This window comes from Anomaloglossus baeobatrachus (genome assembly GCF_048569485.1).
Source record: "Anomaloglossus baeobatrachus isolate aAnoBae1 chromosome 3 unlocalized genomic scaffold, aAnoBae1.hap1 SUPER_3_unloc_1, whole genome shotgun sequence".
Classification (NCBI taxonomy): Eukaryota; Metazoa; Chordata; class Amphibia; order Anura; family Aromobatidae; genus Anomaloglossus; species Anomaloglossus baeobatrachus.
This window is the reverse complement of record NW_027441780.1, coordinates 227947-242112: the sequence shown is the minus strand read 5'-3', so window position 1 is coordinate 242112 and position 14166 is coordinate 227947.

The window sequence follows — 14166 nt, the reverse complement described above, 5'->3', positions numbered from 1 at the left end:
CGAAACAATGGGTCTCCCTGGTGGTGTTGTTAAAGATTTATGTATTTTGGGGACTGAATACCAGTGAGGTTTGTTTGGGAACGGAGGCAGCAGTTTTTCTGCTCTATTCTTCGTTAGAAAACCTGATGAAACCTGTCTATTTAACATGGCACGCAGTTTTTCTTTAAATTTTATTGTGGGGTCGCTACTTAGAGCTCTATATACCGTATTTTTCGGACCATAAGACGCACTTTTTTCCCCCCAAATGTTGGGGGAAAGTGGGGGGTGCGTCTTATGGTCTGAATGTGGCTGCAGGGAATGTGGGTGCTGCAGTGGAGAGGGTCATCGGGGGTACGAGCAGGCTGTAGCAGCCTGCCGTGACCACGTGGACCCGCTCATTTAATATGCACGCCCATCCCCCGCCCATCATCCCTCAGCGCTGAAACAGGCACTGACAGGTGGGCCAGATGATGGTTGGGGGATCCGCGCATAACTAACAGCCGGCCCGCATGATCACCCCTGGCAACTACGGCCTAGAGTGATCATGTGCGGCTGTATTCACTGCTCCCCGCGCATCATCATCAGCGCAGGGAGCAGTGAATCAGTGTACAGTACTCACCGTTCCCCTGCAGCATCGCTTGTCCTCCCGTCTGTGCCAGCGGCAGCGCCGCTGAGTGGAGCCGTCCCCGTTACCCTGCTGCATTGCGATCATCTCCTGTGTCTGTGACGGCGGCTGGGTGGAGACTAGCGGTGCGCACAGCGATGACGTCATTGCTGTGCGCACGCGTCCACACGCACCCGCCGGCACAGACACAGGAGATGATCATGATGCAGCAGGGTAACGGGGACGGCTCCACTCAGCGGCGCTGACACAGACGGGAGGACGAGCGATGCTGCAGGGAGTGAGGTAAGGTGAGGTGAGTATGAACGTTTATTTTTTTTATATGCCACAGGATGCAGCCATACACCAGGATGGGGGTATATTATGAGCAGGATGGGGTCATGTGAGCAGGATGGGGTCATGTGAGCAGGATGGGGTCATGTGAGCAGGATGGGGTCATGTGAGCAGGATGGGGTCATGTGAGCAGGATGGGGTCATGTGAGCAGGATGGGGTCATGTGAGCAGGATGGAGTCATATAAGCAGGATGGAGTCATATAAGCAGGATGGGGTCATATAAGCAGGATGGAGTCATATAAGCAGGATGGGGTCATATGAGCAGGATGGGGTCATGTGAGCAGGATGGGGTCATATGAGCAGGATGGGGGTATATTGCAGGATTCGGCCATATGCCATGATGGGTTATATAGCAGGATGCGGCCATATGCCAGTATATAGCAGGATGCGGCCATATGGCAGGATGACGGTATATAGCAGGATGAGGGACATATACTGTATATACAAGGCAGGAGGATCATTACCAGGATGCGGCACCTTAGTAGAGAATTTGGGGACATTACCCCCATAATAGTGTCAACAGATCCTCGCCCCATAACAGTGTGTCATGACCACATTTTTTGCTTAAAATTTTATTTTCCTCCTCTAAAACCAGGGTGCGTCTTATGGTCCGCTGCGTCTTATAGTCCGAAAAATACGGTACATCTCTGTTTAACTGTGATAACGCTTCCTTCAGGTAACAATCTGTATTCAACAACACAGTAGCACCCCCTTTATCTGCTCTTCTGACCGTGAGGTTTTTTAGAGACTGTATTTTTTTAAGAGCATTTTTTTCAGCTGGTGACAAGTTATCTGGTAGGGAGGGATACTTAATAGAGCGAATTTCTCGTAGTACAATCTCCTGGAACAGGTCAATATTATTGCCCCTCCAGCAAAAAAAGAAGAAGAGGAAAGAGTCTCATTAGAAATTTCTGTGTCGGTGCGGTCAGTCGAAAGGTCTATGTTATCATCTGTTAAACTTAGCAATAAGGCTAGGTTCGCACACTGCGTCTTTTTGACGCTGCGTTTTTGGCCGCTAAAAACGCACAAAAACGCACCTGGGTCGAAAAAACGCATGAAAAAACGCATGCGTTTTTGCCGCGATTTGGTGCGTTTTTGGCTGCATTTTGCTGCGTTTTTGATCTCTGCGTTTTGCTGCGTTTTTCCAAGGCATTGCATGGGGGGAAAACGCAGAAAAACGCAGGAAAGAACTGACATATCCATTTTTTTTTTTTACTCAAAAACGCAGGTAAAAAAACCAGATGTGTGCGGACAGCAAAAATGAAAACTCATAGACTTTGCTGGGGAAGCCTGCAGTTTTGAGGCCAAAAACGCACCCGAAAAACGCCGCGAAAAACGCACTGTGCGCACATAGCCTTACATTGTTTCCGATTTTAAGATTTTTGATTCTGTATTAGGGTAAGTTCACACAGTGCGTTTTTCGCGGCGTTTTTGCGCAGTTTTCGGGTGCGTTTTTGCTCAGAAAACTGCATGACTTTGCTTCCCCAGCAAAGTCTATGAGTTTTCATTTTTGCTGTCTGCACACAGCGTTTTTTTTCAGCTGCGTTTTTGTGGTGCCACAAAAACGCAGCATGTCAATTATTCCCGCGTTTTTCACTGCGCTTTTCATCCATTGAGTGCAATGGGATGTTGAAAGACGCAATGAGAAACGCAAATAGCTGCGTTTTGGTGCGTTTCTAAGACCAAAAACGCAGCTATAAACGCAGGAGGTGGGTAGTAAAGTGACATGTACAGGAAGAGGATTCCTTCTGTCAGTAAACACAGAAGCGTGAATCCTCCCGGTACCGTCACCGCCGCGTCCACCTCCAGTCCTGTGCATGTATGCTGCCATGCGGCGCCATGTCTGGGCGGGAGGTGGAAGCGGCTGCGAAAACAAAAGTTAACAGTAGAAAAAAATAAAAAAGTTATACTCACCTGTCTGCAGACTCCCGGTGCCATGCCCGCTCCCATCTCCTCTTACGGTATCGCCGCCCCCGCTCCGGCTGTGTGCAGACGGCTGGGACACCTCCGATAGATGCAGGACCTGGCGATGGATCACCTGATGCAGTCACCTGACGCATCAGGTGATCATAAGTATCGCGGTGACGCGGGCACCCGGCCGGTTTAAGCTATCAGCGGATGCGTCAGGAGACTTCATCCCTGATTACCGGCAGCTGCTGCAGCGATCGGACAGGATCAGACTCCCACCCCATCGCTCCAGGAGCTGCCGGTAATCAGCACATAAGTGAGTATTTTTTTTTTGCACCGATGCATCTGCTGATTGTATAAACGGCTTTTATACAATCAGCTGATGTGTGATGTGCTTCAACCCCTAGAACCTGACACATCATCTGATCGCTTTGCCTTCCAGCAAACCGATCAGATGATATTGGATCCGGATTGGACGGCGCGGGACCCTTGACCCAGGATTACTGCGGAGGGGGGTTCTTTATTTCAATAAAGATGGAGTCACTAATTGTGTTGTGTTTTATTTCTAATAAAAATATTTTTCTGTGTTGTGTTTTTTTTATCTTTACTAGAAATTCATGGTGGCCATGTCTAATATTGGCGTGACACCATGAATTTCGGGCTTAGGGCCAGCTATACAGGTAGCCCTAACCCCATTATTACCCAGCGAGCCACCCGGCATCAGGGCAGCTGGAAGAGTTGGATACAGCGCCAGAAGATGGCGCTTCTATGAAAGCGCCATTTTTTGGGGTCGCTGCGGGACTGCAATTCACAGCGGGGGTGCCCAGAAAGCATGGGCACCCTGCACTGTGGATTCCAATCCCCAGCTGCCTAGTTGTACCCGGCTGGACTCAAAAATTGGGCGAAGCTCACATCATTTTTTTTTTAAAATTATTTCATGAAATTCATGAAATAATTTAAAAAAAAGGGCTTCCCTATATTTTTGGTTCCCAGCCGGGTACAAATAGGCAGCTGGGGGTTGGGGGCAGCCCGTACCTGCCTGCTGTACCCGGCTAGCATACAAAAATATGGCAAAGCCCACGTCATTCTTTTTGTTTGGGGGGGCAAAGAAATCCTGCATACAGTCCTGGAAGGAGGATGCTGAGCCTTGTAGTTCGACAGCTGCTGTCTGCTCTCCTGCATACGCTATTGGATGGAGGATGCTGAGCCTTGTAGTTCGACAGCTGCTGTCTGCTCTCCTGCATACACTATTGGATGGAGGATGCTGAGCCTTGTAGGTCTGCTCCCCCTGACTCTCCCTCAAGCATACAGTCTTGGGTGGAGCATGCTGAGCCTTGTAGTTCTGCAGCTGCTGTCTGCTCTCCTGCATACACTATTGGATGGAGGATGCTGAGCCTTGTAGTTCTGCAGCTGTCTGCTCTTCTGCATACACTAGTGGAGAATGAAGAACACATTGAAGAAGGAAATGACATCAGACCTTTTTTTTTTGTTCACTGATAAAAAACGCATAAAGACGCAGTGAGCAAAAACGCAGCAAAACGCAGCAAAAAAACGCACCAAATCACGGCAAAACGCGTGCGTTTTTTGCCGCGGGTGCGTTTTTGGGCGCAAAAAACGCAGCGTCAAAAAAACGCAGTGTGTGAACCTAGCCTTATTGTAACAGAAACCTATAGGGTCACTGCTACATTGCCTTTCTCTTGACCGCACTGGAATAACATCTCTTTTCCTTTCTGTTTCCTTGGAGGAAAAAAACTTTTTTAGATGGAGTTTACGACAAGCTTTATAAAGATCAATCTCGAAGTCCACCACATCGAAGGGTTCAGGGACGCAAAAATTGAGACCCTTTTCCAGTACCGCCATCATGTCATTGTCCAAGATATGGTTGGTTAGGTTGTAAACTTTGTTTTATCGGTACCGTCAGGCTCTCCAAGCCACTTTCTTTCTCTTCCCTGCCAAGGGGATGCTTGTGCTTGCCCTGGCATCTTCTCGTGCATTTTCTAAAGGGTGCATTTGTTCTTTAGTTGCGGCATCTTCACTGAATCTTTTTTTGCGGTGGTGGTTCATCAGGGCCACTTGAATCTGAGTCCGTTGTCCAAGCTGTTTTTTTGTAAGCATTTTTTTGTGGAAAATTTAGAAAACCTCTTCCTAGATTTATTTTTCCTCAGAAAAGATGCATTGTCCGGATTTCTATTCCAGGTAAAAATATTGTTGGTCTCAGTCGGCCTTATCTCGCAAAAAATTCTCCTTTTTGCGTTCTTTAACCACTGTTTGAAAGGGAATTAATTTTTTATCCTAGTTGCTCAGGAACAAGCTCCATTGTTCTTTTATAATTCTGGACTCTAGTTCCTGCCTGAGCCTATGAGCTCAGCTGTAACCGCTTCATGCTCATGTTCATTCTTCTGCAGGACTATATCCAGGAATTGTAAGGAGCTGTTTGCACTTGTTCCCAGAGCTTTTTAAAATTCATATCTTCCTGATAAAAAGAAATTGCCTTCATAACTCTCAGTCCCCGGGGCACTCGATTGCATTGATGAGCACTAAAGCTCTGGAACAGAAAATCACCAACCTTGCAGAAAAGGAAATTTCTTTATTCTGGTCAGCACAATCCCTCCGGGCATATAAAGAATGCAAATAAAATACCCCCGAGGGGGCGACTTCAGTTGTAATGTCAGCCCTTTTGCAATGATCCGTAGAATCCATGGGCTGGAGGAAATCTTTTCCCATGCAGGAAGGAAGAGGGAGAGCCTCCCCCCCCTTCACTGGGATGGTAGCGTCATTGAGGGCCTTGTGGCAGGGTAGAGGATGGTGGACCAAACATAATCCTGAGGACCTCTTCCCTCTATCCTTCCAGGAGTCCTGGTCTCTGGGAGGCTCCTTATGGAAAATTGCTTCCTCCGAAACTGACAACTACGAGGGAATGGAGTTCTTACATCTGGAAATCCTTGTTTCTTGTTAGCTGCTTTGGACAGAAGGTCATCCAGCTGTGATCCAAACAAAAAGTCTCCTTCACAAGGTATCCCGCATTGTCTGTTCCTGGACTGTATGTCTCCCTTCCAGCATTGCAACTAGAGGGCCCATCTGGCTGTATTGGAAAGAGCTGCTACCTTTGCAGATAATTTGAGCGAGTCGATGGAAGCATCCGCTAGAAGTCTGCCGCCCCCTGTATACGTGGAATTGAGTAAATAATGTCCTTACTAGACACGGTACCTTTAAGTTAGTCTTCTAATTGTTGGACCCAGACCATTATGGACCTTGTTACACATGTACCTGCCACCGCCGGGCGAAGAGCTCCTGCTGCAGCCTTCCAGGTACCACGGACCTGCAATCCAAGCCTCCAACATGAGGTCTTGTGTGGATTCAGGATCTTTATCATCCACCAGCCCCATAGTGGAGTGGACAGCTTTCACTAGGGGTGTCACCTCAGAGGATGGGAAGCATAGTCTGCCGTCCACGTCTGAGGAAGATGAGGAGTGCAAGGATGAGGAAGATGAGGCAGGTGACAATTTTCTGGAACCCCGTTCAGAGACGCCTGATTTATCTGAAGTTCCCCCATCTTACCTAGTAGATTGTTTATGTTTCCCTGACTTCAGCACGGATAATATATCTCAACTCAGCCCTGAGGCTTGGGGCGTCCGTACATAAACCAAGACCAGAGAAGAGGAATAGATGCAGTTTCCTTCTACTAAGATTACCCTGGGGGGGTTTTTTGCTCAGCTTGTATGGCTGATAATAGAGAACAATAGGTGTTAGTTTCCATATTACAATAGCTTCCTTCCTAGCCTGCTAAGGGTGACAATACAGAATAGTGGATGTGGTTCCCCCATATTATAACAGCCTTTTCTTGGTTAGAAATAGCTGACAACAGAGAATAAAAGCAGTAGTAATCCCACATTATAACAGTTATTCTATGACTTGTAAAGATTGACAACAAAGGATAGTAGTTGCAGCCTTTCTATACCAATAACAGTTGTTTATAATGGCTGACAACAGAGAACAATAGAAGCAGTCTTTCTGGTGCTGAGGGATTCGCTTATTTACACTTGACAACATCTGGAATGATATCATTATAAACTATGTATTTTTGTTCACACCTAGAGTGTCAAAATTGTATACTAAGCCCTTCGTGGTAAAATTTATTTTATTTTAATTTTATTTTTTTTTAACAGTGCCTGTAATTTGCTTTGGGATTGTTTGGCCAGGCACCCCCCATCCTCAGTCAGCTGCTTCCACTCAGCCTTTTGAAGAGGACGGTAACCACCTGATCCACACAGCCCAGTCTGGACCAGAACTGAGAATCACAAGTGATACAACAGTCCAAGCCTTCCACTATAGCCAGGGTTACAGGTGCACCACAACACCCAGCAGCCCCTTTTGTTTTTTTGCTCTGTCTTGTCTTAATGAACAATCAGTCTACAACAGATGTTCTCACTTGGACACTGATTCCCTGAGACATGTTCATGTTTCCTCTTATAAATTGAGCATACATATTTGTCCATGTTGCCTAAGAATAAGGACCCTGTTCTAGAGTCCGAAACATGTCAGGATTTGGTCATATTTTTTAATTTTGTATATAATTTCGACATTATGATCTAAATAAAACAGAACTATTTGATACAGGTGGGACAAGGCCCCCTTGGTAATCTGAGGATAGACTGTCCTTGTAAACCCCACAATTCCAATGATTCCTCTTAGAGGTACTTCCTGAAGAAAGAAGGGAACATAGGGGGGAGACTTTTAAAATAATGAAATGCTGCAGCACACACTCACCCCCCCAAGATGGCGGATCTGGTACCGGTTGCGGAGGCAGTTTATGACTTCCAGATTTGGATTTCTCAGACCCCCCGAAATGTCGACTTGCCGGACTGAACGGACTAGCCCTGCCGGAGGAGCGCTCCCCTTGCTGCCCTGGGATCTGTATGCTGGTCCAGCACATCCTGCTCTGGTGGAGAGTTATCTTCCATCCTGAATAGGGGAGAAGTCATAGTCACCAGAATGCAGCGAAGGTAACTCCTCATACCTCATTGGTTAAAATTTCCCGCCCGAAATCCGTTCACTGGGCGCCGCCATCTTGGAACACCTTGCGCATGCGAGGTGATGAACTTCCGGTGCCGCGTCGCTTCCTCTTCACTCCGGCGTTCCGTCAGCAGGGCGCCCATCTCGCACTCTCCGTGTGAGGATCACATAGCCTGGGGCGACGCAGAGCCGAGCTCCTGCTCCAGGCCCGCGCCCCACCACCGCAGACAGCCGAAGCCCTGGGGAGGTGCATCCAGGCCCGAATGCCGGCTTTTGGTAAGAAACCAAACTTCCACACCGGATCAGACCTGGGAGATTCCGTGGGTTGTCCCATCAGGACAGGAAACCAAACTGATGCAGAGGAGAGGTAGCCTTTTTATCAGTGGGTTTCCTGTACTGATGTGGGCGGAACCTATCTCTCAGGTGGTGCTGTCATAGGCGAAAGGGAAAATAGACCTTTTTGACAAAATAAAGAACAGTTTATTTACAGACAGCAAAATGAAGCTTAGAAGGAATAGAACACCCTACACCCTACCAACAGTAAAGCATGGTGGAGGATCAATAATGCTATGGGGTTGCTTTGCTGTGTTTGGTACTGGAGGCCTTGACCGTACCACAGGATCTTGAAATCAGATAATTATCAAGAGATTTTAAAGCAAAATTTACTACCCAGTGTAAGGGGTGCTTCACACACAGCGAGATCGCTGCTGAGATCGCTGCTGAGTCACGTTTTTTGTGACGCAGCAGTGACCTAATTAGCGATCTCGCTGTGTGTGACACTGAGCAGCGATCTGGCCCCTGCTGTGAGATCGCTGCTCGTTACACACAGCCCTGGTTCGTTTTTTTATTGTTGCTCTCCCGCTGATAAGCACACATCGCTGTGTGTGACAGCGAGAGAGCAACAATCCTGAATGTGCAGGGAGCAGGAGCCGGCATCTGACAGCCTGCGGTAAGCTGTAACCAAGGTAAACATCGGGTAACCAAGGTGGTTACCCGATATTTACCTTCGTTACCAGCCTCCGCCGCTCTCACGCTGCCAGTGCCGGCTCCCTGCTCATGTGGCTGCAGTACACATCGGGTAATTAACCCGATGTGTACTGTAGCTAGGAGAGCATGGAGCCAGCGCTCAGTGTGCGCGGCTTCCTGCTCTCTGCACATGTTGCAGCACAGCGACGCGTGTCGTTATGATCGCTGCTTCGGCTGCTGTGTTTGACAGCTAAGCAGCGATCATAACAGCGACTTACAAGGTCGCTGTTATGTCACAGAAAATGGTGATGTAACAGCAACGTCGTTGTCGCTGTCGCTTAGTGTGAACCCAGCTTAAGAAAACTTTGAGTTGAAGATCATGGGTAAGACAATCACCCAAAGCACACATCCAAAAGCACACAGGAATGGTTAAAAAAGAAAAACTGTACTGTTTTAAAATGGCCAGCAATGAGTCCTGACATCAATCCCATTAAAAATCCCTGGGGTGAGCTGAAACCTGCCATTGGGAAAAAGAACCCAGCTTCAACAAACTGCAAAGGAAGAGTGGGAGAAAATACCAGTGGACAAGTGCAAGAGGCTTATATATCGCTACAAAAAACATCTGGAGGCTGTCATCAATGGCAAAAGGTGTGCAACTAAGTCTTAATTAGGGGTACAACTAAGTGTTAATTAGGGGGGCCTTTATTCGGTTTCTTCTTTGAAATTGCAACATGTAAGTTGACGAAACAATGTTTTATTGTTGTATTACTTTGGACCACTAATTCTTATTATTTATTATTATAGCGCCATTTATTCCATGGCGTTTTACAAGTGAAAAGAGTATAAACATAAAAACAAGTACAACAATTATCAACAGTACAAAACACACTGGTATAGGAGGAGAGAAGACCCTGCCCTCGAGGGCTCACAGTCTACAGGGAATGGGTGAGGGTACAATAGGTGAGGACAGAGCTGGTTGCGCAGTGGTGTACTGGACTGAGGGCTATTGTAGGTTGTAGGCTTGTTGGAAGAGGTGGGTCTTCAGGTTCCTCTTCAAGCTTTTCATGGTAGGAGAGAATCTGATGTGCTGGGGTAGAGCGTACAATACCTGGAGAAGGTGCTTACAGAACTCAAGGTGGAATATTTCTGTTAGGCTGGAATGCCACCGTGACCAGTCTGGGTAAGCATGAGGGCCTCGGACTGCTCTGATGTACAGAAGGACCGGGGTGATGATGAAATGGAACATTTTAGCCAGACCCTCCCTAATAGCTTCAGATTATAGTTTCTTTTGGATGGCATAGAAGGTTTTGCAAGCCTTATCTTTCAGGGTCTCTATTGCTTGTTTGAAGCTCCCTGACTGGTGAATTTCCAGGCCCAGATAAGTATATTTGTCCATTCCTGTAAAGCTGGGTTTACACACTGAAACTTTCTAGCGATCCCACCAGCGATCCCAACCTGGCCGAGATCGCTACAAAGTCTCTGGTGAGCTGTCAAACAGGCAAACCTGGCCAACGACGCAACAGCGATCCGGACCTGCAGAGCGACCTAGCTGGTTGTTGGGGACGTTGTAAAGCAGCTTTTTGAAAGGGAAATCGCTGTAAAGTCCCCTTTACACACTGAAACTTTCTAGCGATCATGCTGCACAGCGGGAAACAAAGGACCTAAGAATGGTCCTGAACAATTTGTAGCGATCACAACTTCACAGCAGGAGCCAGGTCGCTGATAGGTTTCACACACTGCAATGTCGCTGGGGAGGTCGCCGTAACGTCACAAAACCGGTGACGTTACAGCGATGTCGTTTGCGATGTTGCAGTGTGTAAAGCCACCTTTCGAGCGCAGTTGTTTAAGACAAATAAAGGGTGCTGGTTCATTCTTCTCTTTCTCCTCTGGAACACCTTGATGTTGGTTTTCTTTAGGTTAATTGGTAGTGCCCATGTGGCGCGGAATTTCTCCTAGATTTGTAGGTTGTTTTGGAGGCCTTTCTGTTTTGGTGACAGTAGCAATAGGTCATCTGAATAAAGCAAAAATTTAACCTGGGTATCATGGAGTGCGAGACCTGGAGCTTTTGAAAATTTCAGTTCAGTGGCTGCTCATTGATGTAAATATTGAACAGCATTGGCTTTAGGCTGTAGCCACTTTTTGACTGGAGCTCTGTTAGAAATAAGCCGTTCATCTACCGTTCACACGAACTCTGCAAAGGTTCTGGGTGTAGGAGTGTCATGCGATCTTCGGCTCTGCACCTACTGGCATGACGTCATCTGACTGTGTTCACACCACAGAGTCTGACAAGCAACCTCAGGCTTCTGGATTGTTCAGCCAGAGTCGGGCGTCTGCTGGTTCATAGTCACAGGTCTTCAGCTCTGCAGTAGTTAATTCCTGCAGACTGTTGAGCAGGACCTAAGAGCTCATGTTGCTAGTTGCCACATGCAGCTGTCTCCTCTCTATTTCGAGCATGGCTTCCCTCCAGTTTGTGCCAATTATAGCTTCCGCATAAGTTCCAGTGATCCCGGTCTTGGTGGTTATCCTGCTATTGGTGATCCGTGTTGCGTTTTTGAGTGGTGCGAGTGTTCCCCTGTTGTGCATTACTTCCTTCCCTTATGCATTATTCCCCTGTACACATTGTCTCTCCTGTGTGTTTTGAGTGCAGTGTGTACAAATTTTCATTCTCCCTTTTCGGTGTCGTTTTGTGGGACTTTGTCATTGTGTTTTCTGGTCTGCCCCTTGGGTGTGGGAGAGAGGGAGTAAGATCAGGTCTCAACCAGGAGTCAGGGTCACGCTGGGGCCTCGGACCTGGCTACCATGAAGCCTACCTCCGAGATAAGGGACAGTGTAGGGAGGGTCTCGAGTTGAAGGACTAGCCTAGGGGCTAAACATGGATTAGTCCTTCTTTTGGGATGGCTTTGTAGAGGTCTCTAAAGAACTAGAGCCAGATGTTGCCTTTTTGGATTTGGATGTGGTGTTTCTTGCGGCCAACCAGCTAAATAGCCAGATAATTACTCAGAACAGGAGACACCTGGACGAAACTCAGCACACCCCTGCCCTGATTGGGCTACTGAACTGTCTCTCACATTACTGACAGATCAGCATGCAACAGTTAGGACAGTCGAGCTGTAACTAACAAAACTGACAGCTCGGCACAACTCTGAATCTGAAAGTATCTGAACATCGCCTGAGCTGTTACTCACTAAGTGGTGAAATCGTGACATGAAGAGGTACAATAGGGAAAATAAGTATTTGATACACTGCTGATATGAAACGTTTTCCAACCTACACAAATGGAGAAGTGAAATTTTTGTTGTAGGTAACTTCAACTGTGACAGAATAAAAACAATCCAGAAAATCACATTGTATGATTTTTAAATTAAGAATTTACATTTTATTGCATGAAATGGGTATTTAATCATCTACCAACCAGCAAGAATTCACGCTTACATAGACCTGCTATTTTTTCTATAAGAACACCTTGTACTCTGCACTCATTATCTGTTTTAATTGCACCTGTTTGAACATCTTACCTGTATAAAAGACACCTGTCCACACACTCAATCACACTCCAACCTCTCCACTACATCCAAGACCAAAGAGCTATCTAAGCACACCAGAGAAAAAAAAAATATACACCTTCACAAGCAGGCCCGGACTGACCATATGGCAATTCTAGCAAATGCCAGATGGGCCGGTGCCTGTAGTGGGCTGCTGTATCTGCAGTCACCGCCGCGCTCCTCAGCAGTATGTGCATATCGCGCACACTAGCTGCAGCAGGACCAGGAGGCAGCAGGCTGTGCCGGCTCTGCTGTGTGATAGTGTGCCCGGCCTGCACACACTGCTGAGGAGCGCGGCGGTGCCGATGCCAGTGACCGCAGTTTCCTCCTTCCTATTCAAATGTATTTACGTAAATACATTTGAACAGTGCGCCGGGACTAGGCCCCGTCCGACGTGCAGCAACGTGATGAGATCAGTACCTTGCTGACGTCATCACAGTACTACGGGCGCCACACAGGATACATCAGGCAGTGGTATGTGCTCCGTGGGGGAGATGAAGAGACAGGTTTAATTAATGGGAATGAGTGGGGAGGGGCTGAGGACACAACGGGGAACATTTGTGAAGGAACACAGCAGAGAGGGAATACGAGTGTGTAGTGATGGGGTAGTGTATTATGTCTGGGAGGGGTTAATGGAGGGTGCATTGTATTGTATGTGGGGGAGGGGTAATGGGGGGGTGCATTGTATTTGTGTGTAGGGGGTAATGGGGGGTGCATTGTATGTGTGTGTGTGTGTGTGGGAGGTAATGGGGGTGAATTGTATTGTGTGTGTGTGTATGGGTAATGGGGGTGCATTGTATTGTGTGGTGTGGGGGAGGGGTAATGGAGGGTGCATTGTATTGTATGTGGGGGAGGGGTAATGGGGGGTGCATTGTATTTGTGTGTAGGGGGGAATGGGGGGTGGATTGTATGGGTAATGGGGGTGCATTGTATTGTGTGTGTGTGGGGGGGAGGGGTAATGGAGGGTGCATTGTATTGTGTGTGGGGAGGGGTAATGGGGGTGCATTGTATTGTGTGTGGAGGGGGAGGGGAAATGGAGAGTGCATTGTATGTGTGTGGGGGGGTGGATTAAAAATAGCAGTTTGGGGGGAATATATAAATAAAGGGGCAATATGGGGGGATATTATGGAGAAAGGCAGTGTGGGGGTATATTATAAACAGTAGTGTGGAGGGGACATTATGGAGAGAAGCTGTGTATGGGGACACTATGGAAAGAGGAAGCATGGGGGTATATTAAGGAGAGAGACAGTGTAGGAGGTATTTTGGATAAGGGCAGTGTGGGGGGATATTTTCTGAAGGAAGCATAGCGATTATTTATTCAGGGGCACAGCATGTGAGATATTTATATTTATGGGGCACTATAATGATACTTTTATTTGTAAAGGTGCTGTGTAGAGAAGTGCTGCTGGAGAATAAATAGGGATGTCTTCAGAGACGAGCGGTGGGCACGAAACCTCATCATGGAGTCTGTACTGCGTGCAGACAAAAAGGATGGGAACAACTCAGAAGAGGTCACCTATAAAAAGTACCTGGATGTAGATGATTATTTATGATATTGCCTGCGTGTTATCAGTATTGTGGTTCCTGTATGGTCCGGAGTCTGATAAAAACAACTCCCAGCATCTCCTTACCATTGTTAAGGACAAGCTGGGAGTTGTAGATTCCGGCATCTTCTGAGCCTTCCCATTGATCTGCAGTGTAAAATACAGAATGTTTTCCGAGTGGAAAACACCAGAAAAATGGAGCGGTCACTTCTTTTCATTACTTGGTGGTTTTAGAAACCTGAAGTTGGTAAAAGATGC